The following is a 25253-nucleotide window of genomic DNA, read 5'->3' as shown; positions in this document are numbered from 1 at the left end:
CAGATCAGTTCACTAACTTATCTACAAAGGTAAATGATGATCTGAATGACACAACACCCGTAGCCTTCACTGGCACAGAAGAGTATGAACAAATAAGAAAATTCAAACAGAATCAAAATCAAATCAATACACAGTACAAAAGAGAAATCCGGGAAGTACAAGATCAGCTGACACAGGTAATACAAGAATTACGTATTTCAGAGGACACTCGCGCCCCAATACGGGAAGAGGGACATACAAATACGGAACAGACACAAAATAACACAGGGCATTTCGGAAGTAATGAAAGAAATTGGGAATGTGCACCGAATTTTGAGATGGAACCGCCGAAACGAAGTAACAATGACCGACATGCGACTCGCCGACATGACGATTTTGACTATAAGCTGTTCATTACTACACGTAAATTCAAAACGTTTAAGTATTCTGCCAACGACATTCATCCACAAGCGTGGCTCCATCAATTCTCTCATTGTTTCCCTCCCAACTGGTCATTGGAGCACAGGTTAGAATTTATGTGTGGCTACTTAGAGAATGAACCAGCTGTAAGAATGCGATCGGTCATTGACGATTGCCACAGTGAAGGAGAATTTTACCATGCCTTCCTCTCAGCATATTGGTCTCAAGCCACACAAGACCGGGTAAAACATGGTATCATAATGATGAAACATTTCGAACAATCTGAATTCTCCAGTCTTGTGAAATATTTTGAAGACATGTTGCACAAGAATCAGTACCTGTCAAACCCCTACAGCCCCTCAGAACTCATCCGCATTTGCTTACTCAAATTGCCTGAACATTTACGGCATATTATTTTAGCAGGACGTTGCAAAGACGACATTGAAGCCTTTCAGGGACTGTTACAAGAACTAGAAATTGACACTGACAGTCGCCGGATGCGAAAACAGGAAAACAATCACTACAGATCACATCAGTCGCAATTCCGCGATGAAAGAAATAATAACTGGACGCGACAAGGCTATTCTCACAACGCAAATCGTGACCAAAACAGACACCACCCATATGACAACCATTGGCAGAGTAATAGTTACAGAGAAAGATCGCATTTCCGTAGTAATGAATATGACAGAGATAACCATAGAAACAGACAATATGGTAATCAGAACTATTATTATCATGGGAGACAGAATAACTTTAGACGCAATGGACCAGCGCGCAGTTACGATTCAGGGAGAAATTCTCCACCACTTAACCGACAAGAAAGACTCTACAGGAACTACCGACATGACGACAGACGATGTGATCGTAACGACAGACCTGAATTCCATCAGAACTGGCGAGCTTTAAACAGAGCTGGGCCCTCTCGGCAAGGCGAATTTGTAGAAGTTCGGTCTCCTAATCCCAATAACGGCGCGCGCCAACAAAGAAACAGACAATGACTCACACCGCAGGCAGCCGCGTGCGCCGGCTGGCTCAGAGAAAAATAACAAAGACGCGAACCTTGAGAAAAGATTTAGCATTCCTTACCGACGTATACCGCATGACAATTGCATTCAAGTTCCAACTCTGCGTACTAGGAAGAGTAAAGGTTTACACCACATTTCACATGTAAAACCGTTTATTGAAAGACTTAGTCTTTGACATAAAATTTTTCGCTTCACATTACTAATATGCTTTGTCAGATTTAGAATCTGTTAACATGTAACAATGTTTGAAGTGAAATATCCAGTCAAGAACCAAGAGAACTTATTTAAACAGAAATGACGAATGCATTGTTATAGTGAACAGACGTCACAGTGTTATTGTGTGTGTACATTCTTGCTTGTTTGTTGCACGATTACGTAACGACTATGAGGCTCACATACTTAGAACATTTACCAGTACTGCTAATGAGATTTTAATGCAACATTTTGGTTTATTTGAAAATACATTCTGAATTTAAAGTGCTTTCTGAGAGATACCAGATGACACAGAGGTTAGTTTATGTGACAGCTACACGATTTTTATCACGACGCTACTAATGAGTGACAATTTACAATGTTGCTTTTGCAGTGTTTCTGTTTTATATCTGCACAGTTTTTCTGTATTATTCTGGAAAGTAAAACATGTTTTAGTAGTAACTTTTATGGTATAGCTACAAGGAGACAGCCTTTTATGTAGCACAACAATACGTTACAGCACAGTACTTTCTTCATCACGGCAATAAGCGTAATAACTAAGATATCTCTACGCAAAGCATTTCACTTTTGTTTATCATGAGGTAAGTACATTGGCTTCTGCAGAACTTAGCTTTTGGAGGAAAATAACTACGACACGTTCACAGAGATTATCTTACAACAAGATGCACATTTAGCGCTACAGGACACGCATTTCAGTGATCAATTTTATACTTAAAACATTTATTTTTAAAGATTTTTGAATTACAAAGAAAGTTTTCCGTGATATATTTCATTCCATTGGTGTAATCTGTAACACCTGAGGGTATAATTACATTAATCCTCAGGGGGGTACACGCTTACTTTGTGTACCATGTGTGTGGCAACCACAAGGAACCCTAGCTAATATGGTATTTGCTTATACAACTTTACACATCGGTACCTTATTTCTCTAACACACAAATTACACAGCTATCTGATTATTTCACTGAGAGAGACAAACATTTATTTTACTGCATCAGTGACACATGTTTACGCAATTACACAGTTGGCTAACTTCACACTTATGAAATTGTATTTTGTCTGTACTTTGTGAAACTGTTCATATTTTTTCGGAACCATTGTGATACTATGAGAGCTTTGAATGATGTATTTGGTAAAGGGATCATGATTTTTAAAGTACGTTTGAGGCAGATGACACTATTAACATGAGCAGAGAATTTTTTAGGTTTTGAAATTATTGGAGGAAGTTACGACGATTTTGAGATTTGACTGAAGTGTTATGATGTTATTATTACAACGACGATGTGTACTATGCTGTTGAGGTATGTTTATGATAAATAAGCTGATGCTATATGAGGAATCTGATTATGCTATGTAGCTATTATGATGAAATATTGAAGACGTGTTGATGAATATGAATATGTATATGTGTAATAAGGTAAGGAATAAGGAGTAGGGGTTAGGGACTCTGATTTATGAAAAGGTTGTTGGAAACCAAGAATCGTACTTTAAGAGTTATGAAATGCGTGTGTATATGCATGAATGTATTACAATGCAGACGAAAATTTTTTGGACACTGTTATATCAATAGCATTTTGTTTCTACAGATTTGTAACGCAAATTCTTGACCTGTGAAATGTTTTTATATGCGACTGTCTCTGTAGCGGAAACTGCTGTCGTAAATATTTCCGTACGAAAGTTAAGTGACCACCTGCACGTAATGCGTCGCGGGCACCCAGCTGTGTCAGACGCCTGGAGAAAAAGCCATTATTGCGAGCCCTTTTCAGCGGCACAGGTAGAAAAAAAAAAGGGACGTGGGACGTGTCAAACACCTGGAGAACAAGCCATTAGGGTGTGCCTTTCATCGCTAATGCGACACCCTCGTTACTTGAAAACATATGATTACTCGCACTTTGTGCTAATTACTGAAATGCTTATGAATTGATGGGAAATATTCGTACATCTGCACACCTGATTACGACAAGCGTCTTTCTACGAGAGTTGAGAGCTACTAACTTATGAAATGTCACATGACTACTGAATGATATTTTTATGCTTTGCTTTTCATAGTTGCTTATTTCATTTGACATCTGTTTTCCAGCTGTGTTGCAGCATTGCTTTTATAAAATAAAATGCATTTGCTAATGTGAACACTTTCTGTCAACAGATCTATTAAATAATTATTTTATGATCCACATTCTTTAAAAAAAGAGCACTTGGAAAGGAAAGAACAATAAGAAGGATCTAGTAACAGTAACACATAATTTTCTTTTCAAGTACATGGTAATATTTCTTTTTACAATCAGTTGTTGTGGTGCACCACTTTAATTACATAGACATTAAGATGTGAATATACATTTCCCTTATCTGCATTGTTGTTTAGTGTAATATTTTTTCTGCTTGTGCTATGTCATGTTTAGGTATAAGTTGCTGCTGTTTGCCAGGCATAGTGTTATTGAATTTGACTTTTGCTCATTTATGCTGCTAGCTTTGCAAATTGGCATTTTTTTTCATTGCTGTTTATATTAATTGTTTTATGTGCTGCTGCATTGCCTCGTCCCTTAGTTTAGCATCTGAGCTCAGTAGATTTAAGTTAGCTTAAGAGGGGTAGACTATATAAGAAACTAACTATGATGAATTGGAAGAAATGCATTTAGACGCTATAAGAAAATGGTTTGGCCAAAAAAAAAAAAAAAAAAAAAAAGGTATTTTAGGTAGGATTTTCTTGGAAATAAATGATGAGGTAAGATAATGGAAAATAAAAATGAGGTAAGAGATGTGTGAACATATAAACACAGAAAGCATGCTTAGTTAGAATTTTTTTTGGTGGAAACAAAGGATGAAATAAGAGGAAAGATATATGAAGTTTTGGGTTGGACTGCAGTACCAAATGTTACACTGAAAACGAACCCTGTCCTTTCCTATTGGTGTTATCCAACTATGTGTTTGTGTACCCTTGAGTATTTGTTTTCTTCCTGTCTCTGTGTAGTTTCATAGAATTTTTTTCTCTTTTAATATTAAGCTACATTCACTATGATGAGGAATACTGTTATCCTCGAATATAATTGGCATTAATAATATGTTATTTACTCTGTAAAGATGTTAGACATTATTTATTCTGTTTAATGCTCATGTGTGAAGTTGATGTTTCAAAAATTATTGTGATCTTTTATGTATGTACTCATGTCATAATTCCACTGATGTATATGTTAGTTCGATTCTTTTGTAAAGCCTGTACTACAGATGTTATCTGTATTATTATGTTTTTAATGATGTATTTTGTACCTTTGTTATTGTATTTTTATGTTATCAAATTGTAATTGTTACCAGTTCTTCCAATTAAGTTACATTTCACTGCACACGTTTCTGTTGGTCATAGTATATGGACAATATGTGAGAAGTAGGGACTGTTAGTGATTGCACGTGTGTTAATAATTCTGCAAGGGACTGGATAACAGCATTGCTGGTTCTAAGGACAATTCCAAAAACGTTGTGAGTGCACAAGTGGTGGTTTATGGACTTGCTATATTCTCTGCAAGACTCTTTGATGGTGAATGTGCACCTGCACAATCGCAACAGATGGCTGCTGGCCATCTCTACAAGGACTACAGTGGGTCTGCACCTCTGGTGGCCCACCAATACCATTATCTCTGCAAGGACTACAGTGGGTCTGCATCTATGATGACCCACCAACGCCATTATTTCTACAGGGACTGCAGTGGGTCTGCACCTCTGGTGGCCCACCAATACCGTAATCTCTACCAGGACTACAGTGGGTCTGCTCTGTGATGACCTACCTACCAATATTCATCAAAACTTCGACCGACTCTGCTGTGGGTTTGCTCTGTTGTGGACCAATACTTGTCTGCATGTCGAGAGTCAGCACTGTCTTTCCGTTGGAAGGACAACACTACTTCTTCAAGACTGCATGGAAATCCACTACTTCTATGTGCATTTTCTTTTACTGCTCGGACTTTGAGAAAAACTCTGCATTTTTACTGTGATGAACAATGTGGACTGTCTTTATGGACTGTGAGAAATTTTTAGCTTTTGACCAACATTGTATCAATAAGTGTGTGCATTTGATTTCTTTGTTATTGTAATTATGAAAAATTTTTTTCAAATCTGTATTGGCCACTGCCCAATCCAACTTGTAAAAATTTTTGTGGGGAGCATGGGGGCTATGTAAGTAGGCTGTTTAGGTTTTTTTATTGGTAACGCCACCTCTGTATGACAATCACTGGCTGTGCTGTGGGCAGTCTGTGTCTGCTTTGCATTGTTGTAATACTCGCCATTGTAGTGTTAGGCAGCTGGCTGTGAACAGCTATGTAAGTAGGCTGTTTAGGTTTTTTTTATTGGTAACGCCACCTCTGTATGACAATCACTGGCTGTGCTGTGGGCAGTCTGTGTCTGCTTTGCATTGTTGTAATACTCGCCATTGTAGTGTTAGGCAGCTGGCTGTGAACAGCGCGTAGCGTTGCGCAGTTGGAGGTGAGCCGCCAGCAGTGGTGGATGTGGGGAGAGAGATGGCGGAGGTTTGCAATTTGTCATGAACTGATATATATATTATGACTTGTGATGATATTAAGGTAAATACATTGTTTGTTCTCTATTAATATCTTTCATTTGCTAACTATCCCTATCAGTAGTTAGTGCCTTCCATAGTTTGAATCTTTTATTTAGCTGGCAGTAGTGGCGCTCGCTGTATTGCAGTAGCTTGAGCAGCGAAGATTTTTGTGAGGTAAGTGATTTGTGAAAGGTATAGTTTAATGTTAGTCAGGGCCATTCTTTTGTAGAGATTTTTGAAAGTCAGATTGCGTTGCGCTAAAAATATTGTGTGTCAGGTTAAGCACAGTCATGTATAATTGTTGAAAGGGGACGTTTCATAGTGTGCTGGTAGATTTGTTCCCGGTAGTTTCGAACAACGCATAAGTGTTACAGAGATGCATCCTGAACTCAAATGAGAATTCCTGGAGCGAAGGCGACGTTCGTTTCGCGAACATTGTTGAGAAAGTTTAGAGAAGAAGCATTTGCAGTTGACTGCAGAACGACTCGACTGCCGCCGACGTACATTTCGCGACCGCGAGGACAAGACGAGAGAACTCCTGCGCTCGTACAGAGTCATGTAGTCGTTTTTCCATCGCTCCATTTACGTATAAGAAAGGACTTGTAGTTGCACGTGGGATGCTAAGCCATACACCATGAGGTGGCGTGGGGAGTATGTATGTAAATGTAGACAGTGCCGGAAGCAGCGGCGCTCCCGGAAGAGAGTGTCCGCGGAGGGCGATCACCCGCGCTGCGACTGCGGCCGCATCGTCCACGCTCTGTTTGCTGCTCGCAGCGCTGCCGGGCCCCGGATAACTGCACCTCCCTGCGGCTCAGGGCAACGTCAGTGCGCTGAGAGGAATGCGAGCGACAAGAATGCGGCAGCATGTCCGGTGTGCTTCCCTACCTGCAACAGGACGTGCCGTTCGAAAAACATCGTCAATGCCGCACTGTACCGGTGACTGACTTGATGAGGTTCAAGAGACGTAAATAAAGGATGTCTCACACTTCCTATTGCAGGATTCAAGGGCGGACGAACTTTTTACAAGGAAGTCATTTACAGATATTTACCGTTTGGGTATAAAATAAATTAGAAGATCGTATCACTCTCTTATCTCCCGCTTGACAATACGGGAACGAACTTAATAGAGGACGCCGCAGACAGTCGCTGTTGTGATTACGACGCCACGTGCCATTTATCCAACACCGACTCAAAGGAAGGCCTCGGCGCTTGTTGGTGACGTCACGTCAGGTAGGCACGGCGAACGCCAGGTCTGTTGCAGGCATACTCATAATGGTGGTGTCTCCCTCCCTGACACAGGAAAATGTGAAACTATTGGCGGTAGTTGACCCAACACACATTGTTCTGAGAGATTTCTGCAATCGATTAATTGTGCAACTCATTACACTTCTTAACAAATAGTGTACTCCTGAACTTAAATTTCCACGCCGGCCGGGTGGCCGAGCGGTTCTAGGCGCTACAGTCTGGAACCGCGCGACCGCTACGGTCGCAGGTTCGAATCCTGCCTCGGGCATGGATGTGTGTGATGTCCTTAGGTTAGTTAGGTTTAAGTAGTTCTAAGTTCTAGGCGACTGATCACCTCAGAAGTTAAGTCCCATAGTGCTCAGAGCCATTTGAACCGTTTTTAAATTTCCACCTGTTTTAAGGATTGACATACAAAAACAACTTCATGGTCCAGCAACAACAGAATTCGTCCTTCTTTACCTTATTTGTAAATCTGAGGAAGTTACTTTTGTACTGGGTTGCTTTTACAAGAAACTGTCATCATACTGGTGCTCTTCTCTGGGTATCTTGGTTGACTATGGGGCGAGGAGCACTGAATCTTAATGAAATATCTTGTGATTGTACACGTTGGGGGAGGGGGTGGGAGACAGAAGAAGAGGCAAAAGAGAGATACTTGTTTTACCAAATAAAATTTTTTTATCTTATAAAGTTTCTCCTTTCAGTTGCAAGAGGGGAATATTTATCTTTTCTAATGTGCATGTTTCAAAAAGTTTAAGCTCAGTAGTATTTTCGATGTAAGAAGCTATTTTGTTTCCTGTTTAGAATTCCTTTCGTGAAAAACGACTGTAATCTAAATGTGCAACAGTTGCACATTTACACATGTAAGTTAGTTCACACTTCCAGTGACGATGTCAAACGAAAATAAATAAATAAATAAAAGAAACGAGTTCATTGTAAGGGGGTTGGGGTAAGTTTCGATAACAACATGGATATAGTAAATATGGTTAATTGAACGTAAAATTTCCGAAGCTTGCAATGGGGCAAAGCGTCTTCTCATATTGATCTACGTTTGTTTCGACAGGATTCAGTAATATAGAACTATGATCTTCATTTGTAGCTTTACGATAGTAAGAAAATCTTTCATCTAAATAAAACTGCAGAATACAAAACAATACCAAACATTTTGTCCAAAAATAAGAGATTTATAGTGATAAGCACGCCCAGGCGTTTCCGCCTGCAACAGAACTGGCGTTCGCCGTGCCTAGCTGACGTGACGTCACCAACAAGCACCGAGGCCTTCCTTTGAGTCGGTGTTGATTTATCCGACTACAACAACGGCTACGAGAAAAAACTGGGAGGGTTCACTACGGTGTTCCACGGACGCGCCGCTCTCTCAGCTTTGAAGGGACGCCATTTGTCGCGTAGAATCGAGCTCAACGACTAATCGAAACACTGTCCATGCCATGGACACTTGCCTATTGTCTCCGCATTGTGCGTGCCTTGATACTATCTGGAAACTAACTTTACATTAAAACGGTACGCTTCTGGACATTGGTTCGTTATGAAAACTTTATCTACTAAGGTTACTTTACAGTCTCTAGAAGGCTGTAACGGGAGTTGTGAGAAACCTTGTCTCTTAAATCGTCTCACGTCTTCGGAGTACCGCTACTTCCAGAATAATATCGGTAACATTTTTCGTTCGTGTCTACATGGTACTAGTAGCAGCCATATAAATTGTTCATTAATACTAATACCGTTGTGCTACAACTGAAATGCCTTTTTCATCACGATATACGTTCTGTTTGTTCAGTTAAAACACTACCAATGGTGGGGCTTTCTCGTCCGTATCTTGGTTATGACAGAGATGTGATATGTGCGTGAACACCTTAAGCAACTTATAGACTTTCAGACTAAGATTTACACTCCAATGTAGAAAATGTAGCAGCTAAGAACGACATATCTTAAAAAATAATAATAATAAAATGTAACATGTGGCGGAAACAGTATCACATTGTTTCGCTATTCTGTTTTGCACTGAACTGATAAAGTTGGCAAAGCCGTAAAGAAGAAGAAAAGTAACCCTGAGGTAGCTCTGAATTCTACGGGCCCGATCCTGTTCCAGGTAATATGCCAGTGCCCTCCTCCGACACTGAACTGATTTATCCAGCATTTGATAGTCTAACTCTCAGTTAAATGTGAACTCTGATCTCTGGGCATCGAATCCCTGGTCTTCTAAATGTGTAATCAGACAACTACCTGCTGAGCCACCGAGAAACGCAAAATTTTCACTCCTTATAAATGTTAAGAATCCCACGAAATTTAGCGCAGACAGGAATCCTCGCAGTCATCAGCTGAACTTCCACATCATTATAGAAACGATATCGATTCAGTTCTGTACTTGCAAATTTAAACTGGACGTTCATTTGAAATAATAGTTGCAGTACATACTCTTACGGCCCCGAGGAAACGTATTAACATCTCAAAAGTACGCACTCTTATGTCAATGAGACTGGAATTTCCTGCGAGTTGCCTGTTTTATAGTCAGTTTCAGAGCTGCTAACTCTTCATTTAGTGAACTCAAGTAAAATTATTCTAACCAACTGTATGCGTAAACCAGAAAGCAAATTACAAAATGGAATTATAATAACAGGAAAAGTAATAAAATAGAACCATAGAGGAAAAACAATCGTGTGCCGTCTTGAACAGCTCAATATTTTCCTCCACGGAAACTCGTGTAACGGCGGAAGCATTAGACAGTAAGTTCAGCACATGAAAAAATCGTCTTCAGCGTTGAGGAATTATTTAGTTTAAATGTCTAAGACAAATGTTATCTGCTTCTTGACTACATAATAGTCAGTATAAATAAAATTCTGATAGGCAGTAACAAACATAATACCCAAATGAATATCGATCAGGTGAAGGGTATGATGGTTGGTTTTACAGCTGAATGTTAGTGAGTAAAGTATCCATTTGGGTATTATTATTTAGTCGTCGCCACCGTTTACATCCACACTATTTTGATATTTTTTATATGCATTAGCATAGTCCAGTGTAGGAGGAGATCAGAGAACTAATCCTAATTTGACCCTAAGTGCCAAAGACTATGGTCGACGGTGTATCATCTCAAATGCTGTTTCATACTGTTTACCCTCCCTCTGACTATGATGTTACCGTTGAAATATTTCTACTGTACAGACAGTCTAAAGGTTGTTCACTTGAAAGCTGAGGTGTCAGAGTTCTCACACAAAACTTAATGGTTACGAAATTGCTTTTTGTGTTCTGTCATATATTGACGTTGTGTCACAGACGGGATCTGAGCTTTGTAGCTACTCTATACTTGCTGCGATAAAAATTGTGTTCAGACCGCATGATCCACTATCTATCCTTGTTCGTACTGACCATTTTGCTCTGTATTGTCTCGTCAAATAATAGGAATATTTGTTGCTCTGTCGTAGTCACGTCTTGATGCCTCTCAAATAATAAGTGAAACAGGATCTGAACACTTTTCGTGACACAATTTCCGTTTGTGATACTTACTGAATGGGTCACACTGAAGACGATTAACAACACAGGACAGTGATAAAGAACAGAGTTTTAGAGTAATACGGGAGAGGTATGTTAGTAAAGACATTATGATTTGTATGGAAAAAGGCTTCACTCGTGGGCAGAACATCTTATATGCTTGTTGTGTTTGCGTAGTCCGTACTGAAACTTGTTGGACGTGTCGTTCTGTTATAAAATGCTTGGAAATTGAGTGTTTTACAAAGACGCTGTACACAGTAAAATTTTTTTGGAAAACTATCGCTACAACTTGAGATTACAATTTAGGATACACAATGGAGAGGCTGTAGTCGCAAGTGTACGGAGTGCGGCTTCTGTGACTCATGATAGTAGGGGCTCTAGAGGAATGTGGGGCTTCCGACGACTGTAAGCTGACTCTGATCTGAGAACAGCCTGGTTCATACTCTGTCTACTCATTTATGGACTAACTTTGTGATTAATTGCTGGATGGTAAATCCAGATGAGAAAAACAGTTAGATGAGACTTCCGGAATCGTATATCGTTTAATTAGGTAGCCATTAGACGCACTTTCCATAATTTAATAATTAAATTCAGTCCGCTATTCATTTTATGAAAGCAAAATTTTACAATGTTTGAACGAATTTCTCATTACGCTTGCAGTTGTTCCTGATTTCTACACAACGACTGTAGTGTTATCACCGATCATTATATATGATTTCATCACTTCTAAACGAAACAGAAAGCCACTGAAATCGCTCAAGAAAAAATTTAGCTCATAAGAAAATAATGTCGGCGTGTTGTAAAGTATAACGATGGTGATTTGAATGCCCGTATGGAAGACGAACTCTTGGGGCTAAGAGGTAGTCATTCTTCAGCATACTCAGTAGTGGTTATGACTGAATCTCTGCAGACGTATCAAGTTGACTGGCCTTGGACAGTCATTTTCCAGTCGGTTTAGCAACAAGACTGAGAGAGAAAGTTGGAAGAACAACAGGGATGTAGGGGTATCTGCTGCGTTACTGTCGACCGGCAACTTAAAGAAACGACAAGGTACAATGATTGAGTTGACGGAAGATACCCTGCGATAGCATCCTATTACACTGGCGAATGATGCTCGTTAGGCATTTACCAACCTTTACCTCTTCCACTGAAACATCATGCGCTATTCCGTATTACGAGAAAGTATCTTCCAAAAGCACCATGGGGCAGTAGGATCCCTCTTCGGCTATGTACGGTGCTGAGGAATATTTACTGTCGTTAAGTCAGGCCTGTAGACGTAACTCTGCTACGGAAGTGAAACGGCGATGGGTGATACTGTCTTCTCAGAATCTCTTCTTCCGTTTAGAACGCCTTTAGCGACCAGATATTGACATTGACATTTTTGTTCTGGACTTTACATTACATTTTCAGTTAGCTGTAGACAAATTTTAACCAGCATGTATTTGCAGGAGCTGACAGCTTTCGCCCTGACATGTTATAAATGGTAACATAATCATCTTTAAAGTCCTGAGGACGTCGCTGTTAGTGCGGGTGCGTTCCCCGCCTTTCTACATCTACATCTACATGATTACTCTGCAATTCACATTTAAGTGCTTGGCAGAGGGTTCACCGAACCACAATCATACTTTCTCTCTACCATTCCACTCCCGAACAGCGCGGGGGAAAAACGAACACCTAAATCTTTCTGTTCTAACTCTGATTTCTCTTATTTTATTTTGATGATCATTCCTACCTATGTAGGTTGGGCTCAACAAAATGTTCTCGCATTCGGAAGAGAAAGTTGGTGACTGAAATTTCGTAAATCGATCTCGCCGCGACGAAAAACGTCTTTGCTTTAATGACTTCCATCCCAACTCGCGTATCATATCTGCCACACTCTCTCCCCTATTACGTGATAATACAAGACGAGCTGCCCTTTTTTGCACCCTTTCGATGTCCTCCGTCAATCCCACCTGGTAAGGATCCCACACCGCGCAGCAATATTCTAACAGAGGACGAACGAGTGTAGTGTAAGCTGTCTCTTTGGTGGACTTGTTGCATCTTCTAAGTGTCCTGCCAATGAAACGCAACCTTTGGCTCGCCTTCCCCACAGTATTATCTATGTGGTCTTTCCAACTGAAGTTGTTCGTAATTTTAACACCCAGGTACTTGAATTGACAGCCTTGAGAATTGTACTATTTATCGAGTAATCGAATTCCAACAGATTTCTTTTGGAACTCATGTGGATCACCTCACACTTTTCGCTATTTAGCGTCAACCGCCACCTGCCAAACCATATAGCAATCTTTTCTAAATCGCTTTGCAACTGATACTGGTCTTCGTATGACCTTACTAGACGGTAAATTACAGCATCATCTGCGAACAACCTAAGAGAACTGCTCAGATTGTCACCCAGGTCATTTATATAGATCAGGAACAGCAGAGGTCCCAGGACGCTTCCCTGGGGAACACCTGATATCACTTCAGTTTTACTGGATGATTTGCCGTCTATTACTACGAACTGCGACCTTCCTGACAGGAAATCACGAATCCAGTCGCACGACTGAGACGATACCCCATAGGCCCGCAGCTTGATTATGAGGAACGGTGTCTAAAGCTTTCCGGAAATCTAGAAATACGGAATCAACTTGAGATCCCCTGTCGTTAGCGGCCATTACTTCGTGCGAATAAAGAGTTAGCTGCGTTGCACAAGAACGATGTTTTCTGAAACCATGCTGATTATGTATCAATAGATCGTTCCCTTCGAGGTGATTCATAATGTTTGAATACAGTATATGCTTCAAAACCCCACTACAGACAGTTAATACTCTCAGGTTGCGCCCCGACAGTGGTGGTCAGCTAGTGTATTCCTGATGGTACGCTGCAGACCAGCCAGTTCCGGGCTGTGCGAAATACTGTGACCTCAGAGGACGCACGCGGCGCCGGATGCGGGCAGTCGCCGCAATAATGAAGCGGATATCCGCCACCAAGACAGCGACAGTGCCGCCACAAGCCGCCAACGCGGTGCTTGGCGGACTAACCTCTGGAGGAAGGCTGATAGCGGCCGTTCCGCGTTGGTGGTGGTATTCGCAGTACGGAAGTAAACGGACACAGCCGCCTTCCATTGTTTATACCATTCCGTCGCCTGCGAATGGATATCTTGCTCGACCGAACTCGGCACTCTCTGTTGTTGTGGCTTGGAGAAAACACAGAGGGACTGAAAAGTGGCACACTCTGATTGGCTCAAATGGCTCTGAGCACTGTGGAACTTAAGATATGAGGTCATCAGTCCCCTAGAACTTAGAACTACTTAAACCTAACTAACCTAAGGACATCACACACATCCACGCCCGAGGCAGGATTCGAACCTGCGATCGTAGGCTGCAGCGCCTAGAACCGCACGGCCACTTCGGCCGGCCAACGAAGTTGGTTTGCAGTTGTTTATCTTTATCTTGTGGATGATACCATGTGAGGTGTGCAGCTGTAATCTGAGAACAGTTCTAGTGATTTGCAGTCGAATTCAGGGCCTTCACGGCTTCATCTTAGGTACTTACCGAAATGAAATACACTCACAGGTATATTTTGCTGCCGTACCACAGCGTTCTCTAGTGCTGTAAACGTAAGATTATCCGGTTCATTGAAATAAAGTAAACAACAAACACAGATGAGTGGAGGATTAGTACGAAACTGCCGGCCGCGGTGGTCTAGCGGTTCTGGCGCTGCAGTCCGGAACCGCGGGACTGCTACGGTCACAGGTTCGAATCTTGCCTCGGGCATGGGTGTGTGTGATGTCCTTAGGTTAGTTAGGTTTAAGTAGTTCTAAGTTCTAGGAGACTGATGACCTAAGATGTTAAGTCCCATAGTTCTCAGAGCCATTTTGAATCTTATCGTGTGCAAGTTAGGAAAGATTTGTTACTGGAACACCATGAACCCTCTGCCACACACCGTACCGTAGCGAACATAAGTGTAGATACGGAACTCACGAGAAACCTACAACTCATTCGGAATATAATACTCAAAACGAGTTCGCTAATGCCGCGGTTGCTTTATTCGTGTCTCCTCCGGAACATGTATTGAGTGAAGACCTGGTGTGACGTGCGTCAGATACGAGGAATATGCGTGGTTATTACGAGTAATACAGTCAGGAGCCCAGTAACGGCACATAAATAAAAACAGGTAGAAGTCGTTCCTGAAACAAGAAATTACGGGGCTGTCAGAGCGCTAAATATTGAGAGTGTAGCTGGAAAAGCGAGCAGGCACGCGAATTTGATGCTAATGAGAGCTATTACGTAACAAGAGGGCGATCAATAAACACGGACGGCGTGGCCTCTGGGACGCGGCGTGATCCCGACACGTCACGAGCAGCACGCGGGAAGTTCGCCGTACTCACACTGTGCTACCACTGGCGGTTCCTGAAAACGGCGACTCTTCATTCCCCCTAGTTACTTTGTCGTAATAATATGTAAATTACCTACGGCCAGAGGAACCAGTCTGATGACGCGTGGTCAGGAAGTTGACAGCTGCTCCACTCGGTGGCTTGTGTGCCAGGGTTTACCCGGCGAGGGGCAGGGGAAAACGAACAATAATCCTGCCCGCGGTGCGTACTCACGTTTCAAAACAGTATTTGCTTGAAGGAAGCCAGAACGCGTTATGGTCATTGACCAGTAGCAAGTGTACCCATAGCCAGTATATCTTGGGCAGCTCGTAAGTCTTTGAAAGAAAAAAAAACTGCGTATCAGAAACGTAAAGGATTCAAATGGCTCTGAGCACTATGGGACTTAACATCTATGGTCATCAGTCCCCTAGAACTTAGAACTACTTAAACCTAACTAACCTAAGGACAGCACACAACACCCAGCCATCACGAGGCAGAGAAAATCCCTGACCCCGCCGGGAATCGAACCCGGGAACCCGGGCGTGGGAAGCGAGAACGCTACCGCATGACCACGAGATGCGGGCAAACGTAAAGGATTACTGATAAATAAGTATTTATGAACTACCGCTTTCGATCGTCTGCGCATCTTCAAGTATTATAAAATTACTCACGACAGCCTACATGGCTACATTCTTGCTGTGGCATTAAATAAAATAAAAACGATCCTGCTTCACTGCCGTTAGTCATAAAATGCTTATATAGTCAACAGAAAATGTACGGTAACAGATAATTCATCTTCTTAACACAGTCATCATCAGATTTAATCATTCTGTATTGAATACTCTTTGCACGCTCTGATGACTCCACTGTAACAACGGTTCTTCTAAACTACCGGGTGACCAAAAAGTCAGTATAAATTTGAAAACTGAATAAATCACGGAATAATGTAGATAGAGAGGTACAATTTGACACACACGCTTTGAATGACATGGGGTTTTATTAGAACCAAAAAAATACACAAAAGTTCAAAGAATGTCCGACAGATGGCTTTTCATCTGATCAGAATAGCAATAATTAGCATAACAAAGTAAGACAAAGCAAAGATGATGTTCTTTGCAGGAAATGCTCAATATGTTCACCATCATTCCTCAACAATAGCTGTAGTCGAGGAATAATGTTGTGAACAGCACTGTAAAGTATGTCCGAGGTTATGGTGAGGCATTGGTGTCGGATGTTGTCTTTCAGCACCCCTAGAGATGTCGGTCGGTCACGATACACTTGCGACTTCAGGTAACCCCAAAGCCAATAATCGCACGCACTGAGGTCTGGGGACCTGGGAGGCCAAGCATGACGAAAGTGGCGACTGAGCACACGATCTTCACAAAACGACGCGCGCAAGAGATCTTTCACGCGTCTACCAATATTTTTTTAGTGCTAGTAAAACCCCATGTCATTCCAAGCATGTGTGTGAATTTTTACCTCTCCATCTACATTATTCCGTGGTTTATTAAGTTTTCAAATTTATACAGACTTTTTGGTCACCCGGTATTTTATAATGCCACAAGATGATCGAATCAGGTGGATAATAAAGATTTATTTATCAGTAGCTCTGCTGGTGCTGAAATGTGATTTTTTTTTTTCAAGCAGCCACAGCTGTTAGTCGTGAAATCTCAAGACTACTACACCGTTCGCCGCTGTTCTGGCAACTGATAATGTGATAATTCCAGCACTTAAAGCTTCCAATAATGTTGTACCTTCACTTCTTGGTGGGTTTTTTTTCTCGTGTTATCAGCTGATGACAGAAACTGTTAAAAATGTTAACACAGTAATTGTTCCCATATATCTGAACGTAGTTTAGAGCTATTTTTTTAACTGATGTGAAGTAGGAAACAATATGACATGGAAATACCGTATCAGGGCTGTAGACGGGAAGACAAATTGTCGACTTCGGTTTACTGGGAGAATTTTAGGAGAGTGTGGTTCATCTTTAAAGGAGACCGCATGTAGAACACTAGTGCGACCCATTCTTGAGTACTGCTCGGTCTAAAGAGGGAAACATGAACTCAGTTCAGATGCGGGGTGCTAGGTTGCTCATAGGTATGTTCAGTCCACGCGCAAGTATTACGGAGATGCTTCGGGAATTCAAACGGGAATCCCTGCGAGGGACGGAGACGTTCTTTTCGATGAACGCTGTTGATCAAATGAAGAACCGGCATTTGGAGTCGAGTGCAGAACGATCCTACTGCTGCCAGGTATATTTTGCGTACGGAGCACGAACATAAGCTAAGAGAATTTAGCGCTCATACAGAGCATATAGATAGTCGTTTTTCCCTCCATCTGATTGCGAATGGAAGAGGACAACGTACCCTCCGCTACGCGCCGTACTGTGGTTTGTGGAGTATGTATGTAGATGAAGAATTGTCCCTGATCTCTCCCCTCTTCCCTATCCGTATCCCCACCATTCGTAAAACTTACGTTAAGCTAGGTCCGTGTAGTCGCACAAATATCTCCAACACATTTGCATTTTACCTGGACAGTGGCTGTAGAATCCAAGAGGCTGCACAAGAAATCACAAGTGATTGTCATGATTTATTTTTTGCTGTACTGCAACGTGTACTTCCGAAATAGAAAACACGAAGCGCGGACAGTGGTTAGCGCAACACAACTCTTTCATTCACGTGGAGCGCGTGTCAGATGCTGTTTGGCCATCCAGATTTTTTGAGCTCGGTCAAAGCGAATGCCGGGACGGTTAATTTGAAATAACCACGACCGATTTCTTTAAATTTTCTTGTCTGGTATGAACGTATACTCTTCCCAATGAAATCTTACTCGTCTGGACGTCAGGCATCAAGCAGAGAGCGCTATCCGTCGCATTTGTGGTCTTCGCAGGGTAGACGCGCCGAAAGTACACGTTTTTACGCTGGTGACTGTCTTATAGCCACATTTGTTGCTGAAGGCTCGCAACAACCGCGCTCGCGACGCGAGGTCAGCTGAGCAAGTGGCGGGTGCAGTCGCCGCGGCGTCGCCAGGGCTGACCTTGCGTGCGAACTGCCGAGGTCGGCTAATATTAACGCCGGCCGCGTCGAAATGCCGCTCTCTGCGGAAGCTACCGCTGGCAATTGCGGAATATTGGCTGCAGCCGGCCATTTCTTGTACAGTGGCAAATTTGTCCGTCTGGACAAGTCAAACTGCCTGGTTCCGCAGGCGCTTCACATCTACCAGCCCAGATTCGTGTTGCCACCTTTGCTGTATCTGACGGTCAGAGCATATCGAGAGACGTTGCAGAAGAAGTCGTCGTTTGGAAAGGTTTTTCAGGCTAGCACAGGCATCTTTAGGCAGTACTACACAATGCTTTCTTGGCGGGGAGCGAGGGGGGGGGGGGGGGGCTGGTTACTTCAGTTTGCTATTTCGTCAATTTGCCATTTTGAAATTGTCAGATGTGTCCTTATCCTAAATGATATCTGCCGCTCAGGTTGATCTCCTCTTTGGGTTACTGCAGAGAATGCTGTTGTAGTGTTGTAATTCTGCTGCTGCGCTCGCAGTACCAGTTGAAACAAGTGGTCTTCTTGGACTGGAGATATGACCCCATAAGTCTACTCGAAACTTAGCGACAAAAGTATTTTCATAACTTTTGTTAAGTATTTCCTTTTCCCCAACGGGAATACTTTGAAGAATACACAGTCCGTCGGTATTCGGGATTTTCGTATTAGACACATTTATAAAAAGCTATATTAATATTGTATAGCTTACTAACTTAGTAGAAAGGAAAGAACACGAGATAGCGCGCTCTTGAGATACGGAACGCAAGATCGGATAACGAAAGGGTGGGGAAGGAAATCGCCGGTGCCCTTTCCAAAGGAACAATCCCTGCATTTCTCTGGAGCGACTTAGGGAAGTTACGGAAAAGCTAAAACTGGATAGCCGGACGGGGATTTGAACCGTCATCCTCCCAAATGCGAGTCCAGTGTGCTAACCACAGTGCCTCCTCACCCGGTAGTAACTTAGTATCATAAGGAACAGTCTTTGTGACTCTGTGACACTGGCTCCATCGCGAGTACAAGCCAGACACTTTTTCTTGTTGCTAGTTAGGAATCGGCGTCAACTTCTCCCTTCTTAAGATTAATAAAGATCTACATGGAGAAATCGTGGCTTTTTTTATGGCTCTGAGCACTATGGGACTCAACTGCTGAGGTCATTAGTCCCCTAGAACTTAGAACTAGTTAAACCTAACTAACCTAAGGACATCACAAACACCCATGCCCGAGGCAGGATTCGAACCTGCGACCGTAGCGGTCTTGCGGTTCCAGACTGCAGCGCCTTTAACCTCACGGCCACTTCGGCCGGCGTGGCTTTTTTTATGAAATAGAGATCGTTCCCTTAATAGCACCGTCCAATTGTGCCTGGGCCTACTAATCAAAGATTTGAACCCCATCAGGATAGTTAACTTGACGTGTAAAATGACCACTAGGCGGGCAGACCCTTATAAGAAGCAGCAAACCTAAATTCAAGTACGGTTGCCAAGCATACTAACCTGACCCGACCTACCCTACTGGCCATTAAAATTGCTACACCACGAAGATGACGGGCTACAGACGTGAAATTTAACCGACAGGAAGAAGATGCTGTCATATGCAAATGATTAGCTTTTCAGAGCATTCACACAAGGTTGGCGCCGGTGGCGACAACTACAACGTGCTGACATGAGGAAAGTTTCCAACCGATTTCTCATACACAAACAGCAGTTGACCGGCGTTGCCTGGTGACACGTTGTTGTAATGCCTCGTGTATGGAGGAGAAATGCGTACCATCACGTTTCCGACTTTGATAAAGTTCGGAATGTAGCCTATCGGGATTGCGGTTTATCTTATCGCGACATTGCTGCTCGTGTTGGTCGAGATCCAATGACTGTTACCAGAATATGGAATCGGTTGGTTCAGGAGGGTAATACGGAACGCCGTGCTGGATCGCAACAGCCTCGTATCACTAACAGTCGAGATGACAGGCATCTTATCCGCATGGCTGTAACGGATCGTGCAGTCACGTTTCGACCCTTGAGTCAACATATGGGGACGTTCGCAAGACAACAACCATCTGCACGAACAGTTCGACGACGTTTGCAGCAGCATGGACTATCAGCTCGGAGACCATGGCTGCGGTTACCCTTGACGCTGCATCACAGACAGGAGCGCCTGCGATGGTGTACTCAACGACAAAGCTAGGTGCACGAATGGCGAAATTTCATTTTTACAGGATAAATCCGGGTTCTGTTTATAGCATCATGATGGTCGCATCCGTGTTTGGCGACATCGCGGTGAACGCACATTGGCGTATCACCCGGCGTGATGGTGTCGGGTGCCATTGCTTACACGTCTCGGTCACCTCTTGTTCGCATTGACGGCACTTTGAAGAGTGGACGTAACATTTCAGATGTGTTACGACCCGTGGCTCTACCCTTCATTCGATCCCTGCGAAACCCTACATTTCAGCAGGATAATGCACGACCGCATGTTGCAGGTCCTTTACGGGCCTTTCTGGATACAGAAAATGTTCGACTGCTACCCTGGCCAGCACATTCTCCAGATCTCTCACCAATTGAAAACGTCTGGTCAGTGGTGGCCGAGCAACTGGCTCATCACAATACGCCAAGTCACTACTCTTGATAAACTGTGGTATCGTGTTGAAGCTACATGGGCAGCTGTACCTGTACACGCCATCCAAGCTCTGTTTGACTCAGTGCCCAGGCGTATCAAGGCCGTTATTAGGGCCAGAGGTGGTTGTTCTGGGTACTGATTTCTCAGGATCTATGCACCCAAATTGCGTGAAAATGTAATGACAAGTCAGTTCTAGTATAATATGTTTGTCCAATGAATACCCGTTTATCATCTGCATTTCCTGTTGGTGTAACAATTGTAATGGCCAGTATGTATATGTACTCTCGTTCAGTTGTTTCCTAATGACCTCGTCGTCGACGGTACGTTAAAATCCTAATGTTTCTTCTGCCTGCGCAAACAGAGTTTCCATGATTTTTCGACACATGGAGTAACCTGTGCGAAATAATGCACGCACTCTTTTTTTAAGAATGAAACGTACGCGCAAAACTTTGCCTTTCACAGTATCCTTTGGCCTGCAAGAGACAGACCTATTCGTGATTAACAAGCCGTCAGCCCTGTTCACTAAATTAATTGGTACAAATGTTCCGCGACCCGTCTGATTATTGGACAAGCAACACGTTCTAGTGAAGGGACTCGTCCGTGAGGGCAAGCCGGCCGCCGTCTCCATCACATCGTAGCTGACGTGCACGTCACCTCCCGCCACAGCGCTGTTTGCAGCAAGCTGCCGTTTACTGCACCCATAGCACAGTGTGTTTACGTGGCAGCTTGTCCGGCCTCTGCCGTCTCGCGGGCTGTTTGTTACGATCGCTGAACGCTCACCGGCCTTGGTCAGCTGTGTTAGCGCCAGGACGCGTGGGAGCCAGCGCAGTCTAGATTCCGCGATGTTTCTCTGCCCCGGTGCGAAACAGTTACTCGCTAAAGGTCACGGCTGACTGCTTCTAGCGCAGGAACACCAAACTGGAGACTGCTTCCTGGCCGCGGTGATGGACCTCGCGCTCGGCTTGTCTGGAAGCCCGACGATAGCCACGAAAAATTTATGTTTAAGAAGATACGATTTTCACTCGCGTAAAAAGTTTTTGCCTCACATTTTGTGAGGGATTAAAAAAAAAAAAGACTTCGCCTGAAGATAATGGATACGCAATCCATTGAAACGTTCCGACTAGACAACGCCATTCGGCTGATAACCCGTGATGATTTCATAGCTGAAATACGCCGAGAAAGCCTGCTATCGCAGAAAAAAGCTTATTTGTACACGTTGTTCTCGAAGGAGACTGTTCTAAACAATTCTGTGTTGTATCACGTCCTGTTTCCTTTTTTTCTTGCGGTAGGAACTAGTTTAAAGATGCTGGTGCGGTCACCCGTTTCTACCTTTCCGACGCTCCCCCTTAAGAATGCCTGGACTGCTCCTACGCTAAGTCAGCCCAATTTCCCACCCTGCATTAGCACTCGATGTCAGCTAAACCTTAAACAAACGTAACTTGTGATCGACATACTATTTTCTTCCTTTTTTCATCGTTGGCTTTTGTACCTTCACACAGTACACGCTTCTGTCCTAGCGCACGCCCACGGCATTGTGTGGTCTCGCAGACCGGTGTGGCCGAGAGGTTCTAGGCGCCACAAAAATGGCTCTGAGCACTATGCGACTTAACTTCTGAGGTCATCAGTAGCCTAGAACTTAGAACTAATTAAACCTACCTAACCTAAGGACATCACACACATCCATGCCCGAGGCAGGATTCGAACCTGCGACCGTAGCGGTCGCTCGGTTCCATACTGCAGCGCCTAGAACCGCACGGTCACTCCGGCCGGTCCCATAGTGCTTAGAGCCATTTGAACCATTCTGTGGTCAACACGAAGCACAGTTGTGAAGAAAGCAGCAGCGCTTTCATTAGGATTCGACGTTGCATTGATGGGCGAGATAAATTTCAGAGAATGTTGACTGACGCCTGCAGCAGATCGACGTGACATTTTATATTAATTCACTGAAACTGTCTGCCTTCGTCCGAGCAATGTGGTACTCAGTTACATAAAGACTTAAAAAGTTATTACTTTTTGTGAAATTAAAGTCTGTATTCGGTTAATGCCACGCTCTTAATATGAAAGACAGCACTGAGTACGACGCCGTCTGTGAGAATATAAGAGCATATGGTTGTTGACAAATCCACTGCTTCCGAAATCTCCTTCTGAAAATTTTCATACCAGTCACAACATGCGCAGCGCTTATTTGTCTTTCTTGTCAACCGTTCGAACTTACCTTAGGCTAGCAAACGGTAAAACGAATTGGTTTTCTGCTTCCATTGCTGATGCCTTTCCCAAGCGGTCGTTAATAACTGCTCGCCCGGCCTCAGACGCGGGCTGTATACCGACTCACTCGCGCTGATTTTATATTTCCACTTCCACGTCTTAACGAGACGCTGCAAGGAGAACTGCTTAAGTCAGTTTTGCAGCGGCGCTATTTTTGTTACTTTTCTCCTGTAGCCTTGACGCGGACAGGGTGTGCGCCGAATGAAAGGTTGGTCCGTTCGATGCTACGCAGGGAAGGGAGGTCGACCATTTTGGGCCGGTGACTCCTGCGACGTTTTATATTTATAGCATAGTAACATCAAGCGATCGGTAGCAGTTATTGTGATACAGAAGATATGATATGTTCACTGTTACTGGCAGCATGCAAGTAGTAAGTACGTGCTGTACCAGGTATTCCTCTCAGTGCCACTTGCCCGTAATTTCGTTGTGGTTTCTGCTGCTGAATGTTTTACTTGTAATTGTGTTTGTAGAAGACCCTTAACCTGTGCTGGAATGTTGTTCCTGCGATAGTCTGGGTAAGTTGTTTCATAGTTTTGAACTGTAAAGCTAATATCTTGGCTATTGGAACATGCCACTCACCTCTTAACTACACAAAAGAAATGTAAATTTCGAACTTATATATCGTATACGTGTAGTACACGTTCCTTTGAAGATTTCTCGTATACAGGAGGATTCATCCGCCCCTACCGATGTCGTTTTATGCAACCCCTAGTATTATAGCATGATTTCAAAAACCATAGCGCGAGATTTTCATATTATCTCGATCGCTACGCACAAACTATTAGTGCTACAGAAAAAATGAGCGGAACCTTTTTGCGGGAAATTTAATGTAGTTAAATTTTGTACTGGGCTACGCTTTTGCTGGAGGCCACGATTTTCGAGTTATTGAAGAAAAACGTACAGAAGCGATCTTCAAATGCACCTACACTCCCACACTCGTCCCTGACCAGCCAAAATTTCTAATATGTCGTTCGTGGCACTCCTGCTCCCTCCTACCAATGTACGAAAATTGTCGGTTAGACGAATATTCCCGATATTCGGCCTTCTTTTTTGTCTCTGTTGATGGGGTTGTTACGCCGCCACCATAGTTGGCTTTTTCGTGTACATTATATTCATTTAAACGTACCCGTGAGATTAATGAAAGAAAACTGACTTTTCTAAACATTACGCTCAAAGTAATTACGTTGACATCTCGATCCAAACTTAACCCACAGTAATTTCGTAGACAGAATGTCTGACGAATGCAATGATGTCATTGTGTATTTTAGTCTGTTAAAATTCACGAAATTGTTTAGTAATTTACACAAACGTCAGTTGTACAGTTTGTAAGTGCTCGACTGAGTCTGTGACATAATAAGGCAAGTCGATCAATGAAGACCATAAGCATTTGAATGTGGGCCGGCCGATGTGGCCCTTGCGGTTCTAGGCGCTTCAGTCTGGAACTGCGTGACCGCTACGGTCGCAGGTTCGAATCCTGCCACGGGCATGGATGTGTGTGATGCCCTTAGGTTAGTTACGTTTAAGTATTTCTAAGTTCTAGGGGACTGATGACCACAGATGTTAAGTCCCATAGTGCTCAGAGCCATTTGAACCATTTGAATGTGGAAAATAATTTACGCAGTAGCAAACTTTTGTAGAGTGGTAGGAAGGAGTGCCTTGAACAACATACTATGAGAAATCCTGACTAGTGGACGTTGGGTGTGGGGGTAGTGGTGCATTTCGAGGTAACTTTTGTCCGTTTTTCTTGAATACTTCGAAAACTACGGTCTCTAGCGAAACACGTCCCAATATAAAATACGATTACATTCAATTTCCTACAAAAAAGGTCCTACACATTTTTTTTTTTTGCAGGACAAATAGTTTGAGCGCAACGAGCGAGAGTATATGATAATCTCGCCAGTGGTTTTTGAAGGCTATATATAAAATTACGGGTTGCGCAGAAGGGAATAGGTAAGCGCAGCTGAATCATTCTGAATTCTATTTCACTGTAATAGCCTATAATTTCAATTGCTCGTTTGTTTGAGTACGCTGTCGTAATATTCTCTGTGTCC

The 25253-nt window shown here is 43.0% G+C and overlaps 1 protein-coding gene across 6 annotated transcripts in view; it reads left to right on the top strand.

The window, feature by feature from the left end:
- LOC126416761 (LIM domain-binding protein 2) overlaps positions 1-25253 on the top strand; it is a 793447-nt gene that overhangs the window by 586529 nt on the left and 181665 nt on the right. The gene's annotated exons all lie outside the window — the stretch shown is intronic.

This window comes from Schistocerca serialis, chromosome 8, assembly GCF_023864345.2.
Source record: "Schistocerca serialis cubense isolate TAMUIC-IGC-003099 chromosome 8, iqSchSeri2.2, whole genome shotgun sequence".
Classification (NCBI taxonomy): Eukaryota; Metazoa; Arthropoda; class Insecta; order Orthoptera; family Acrididae; genus Schistocerca; species Schistocerca serialis.
The sequence above is the reverse complement of the archived record's forward strand: the minus strand, read 5'-3'. Positions and strand labels throughout refer to the sequence as shown.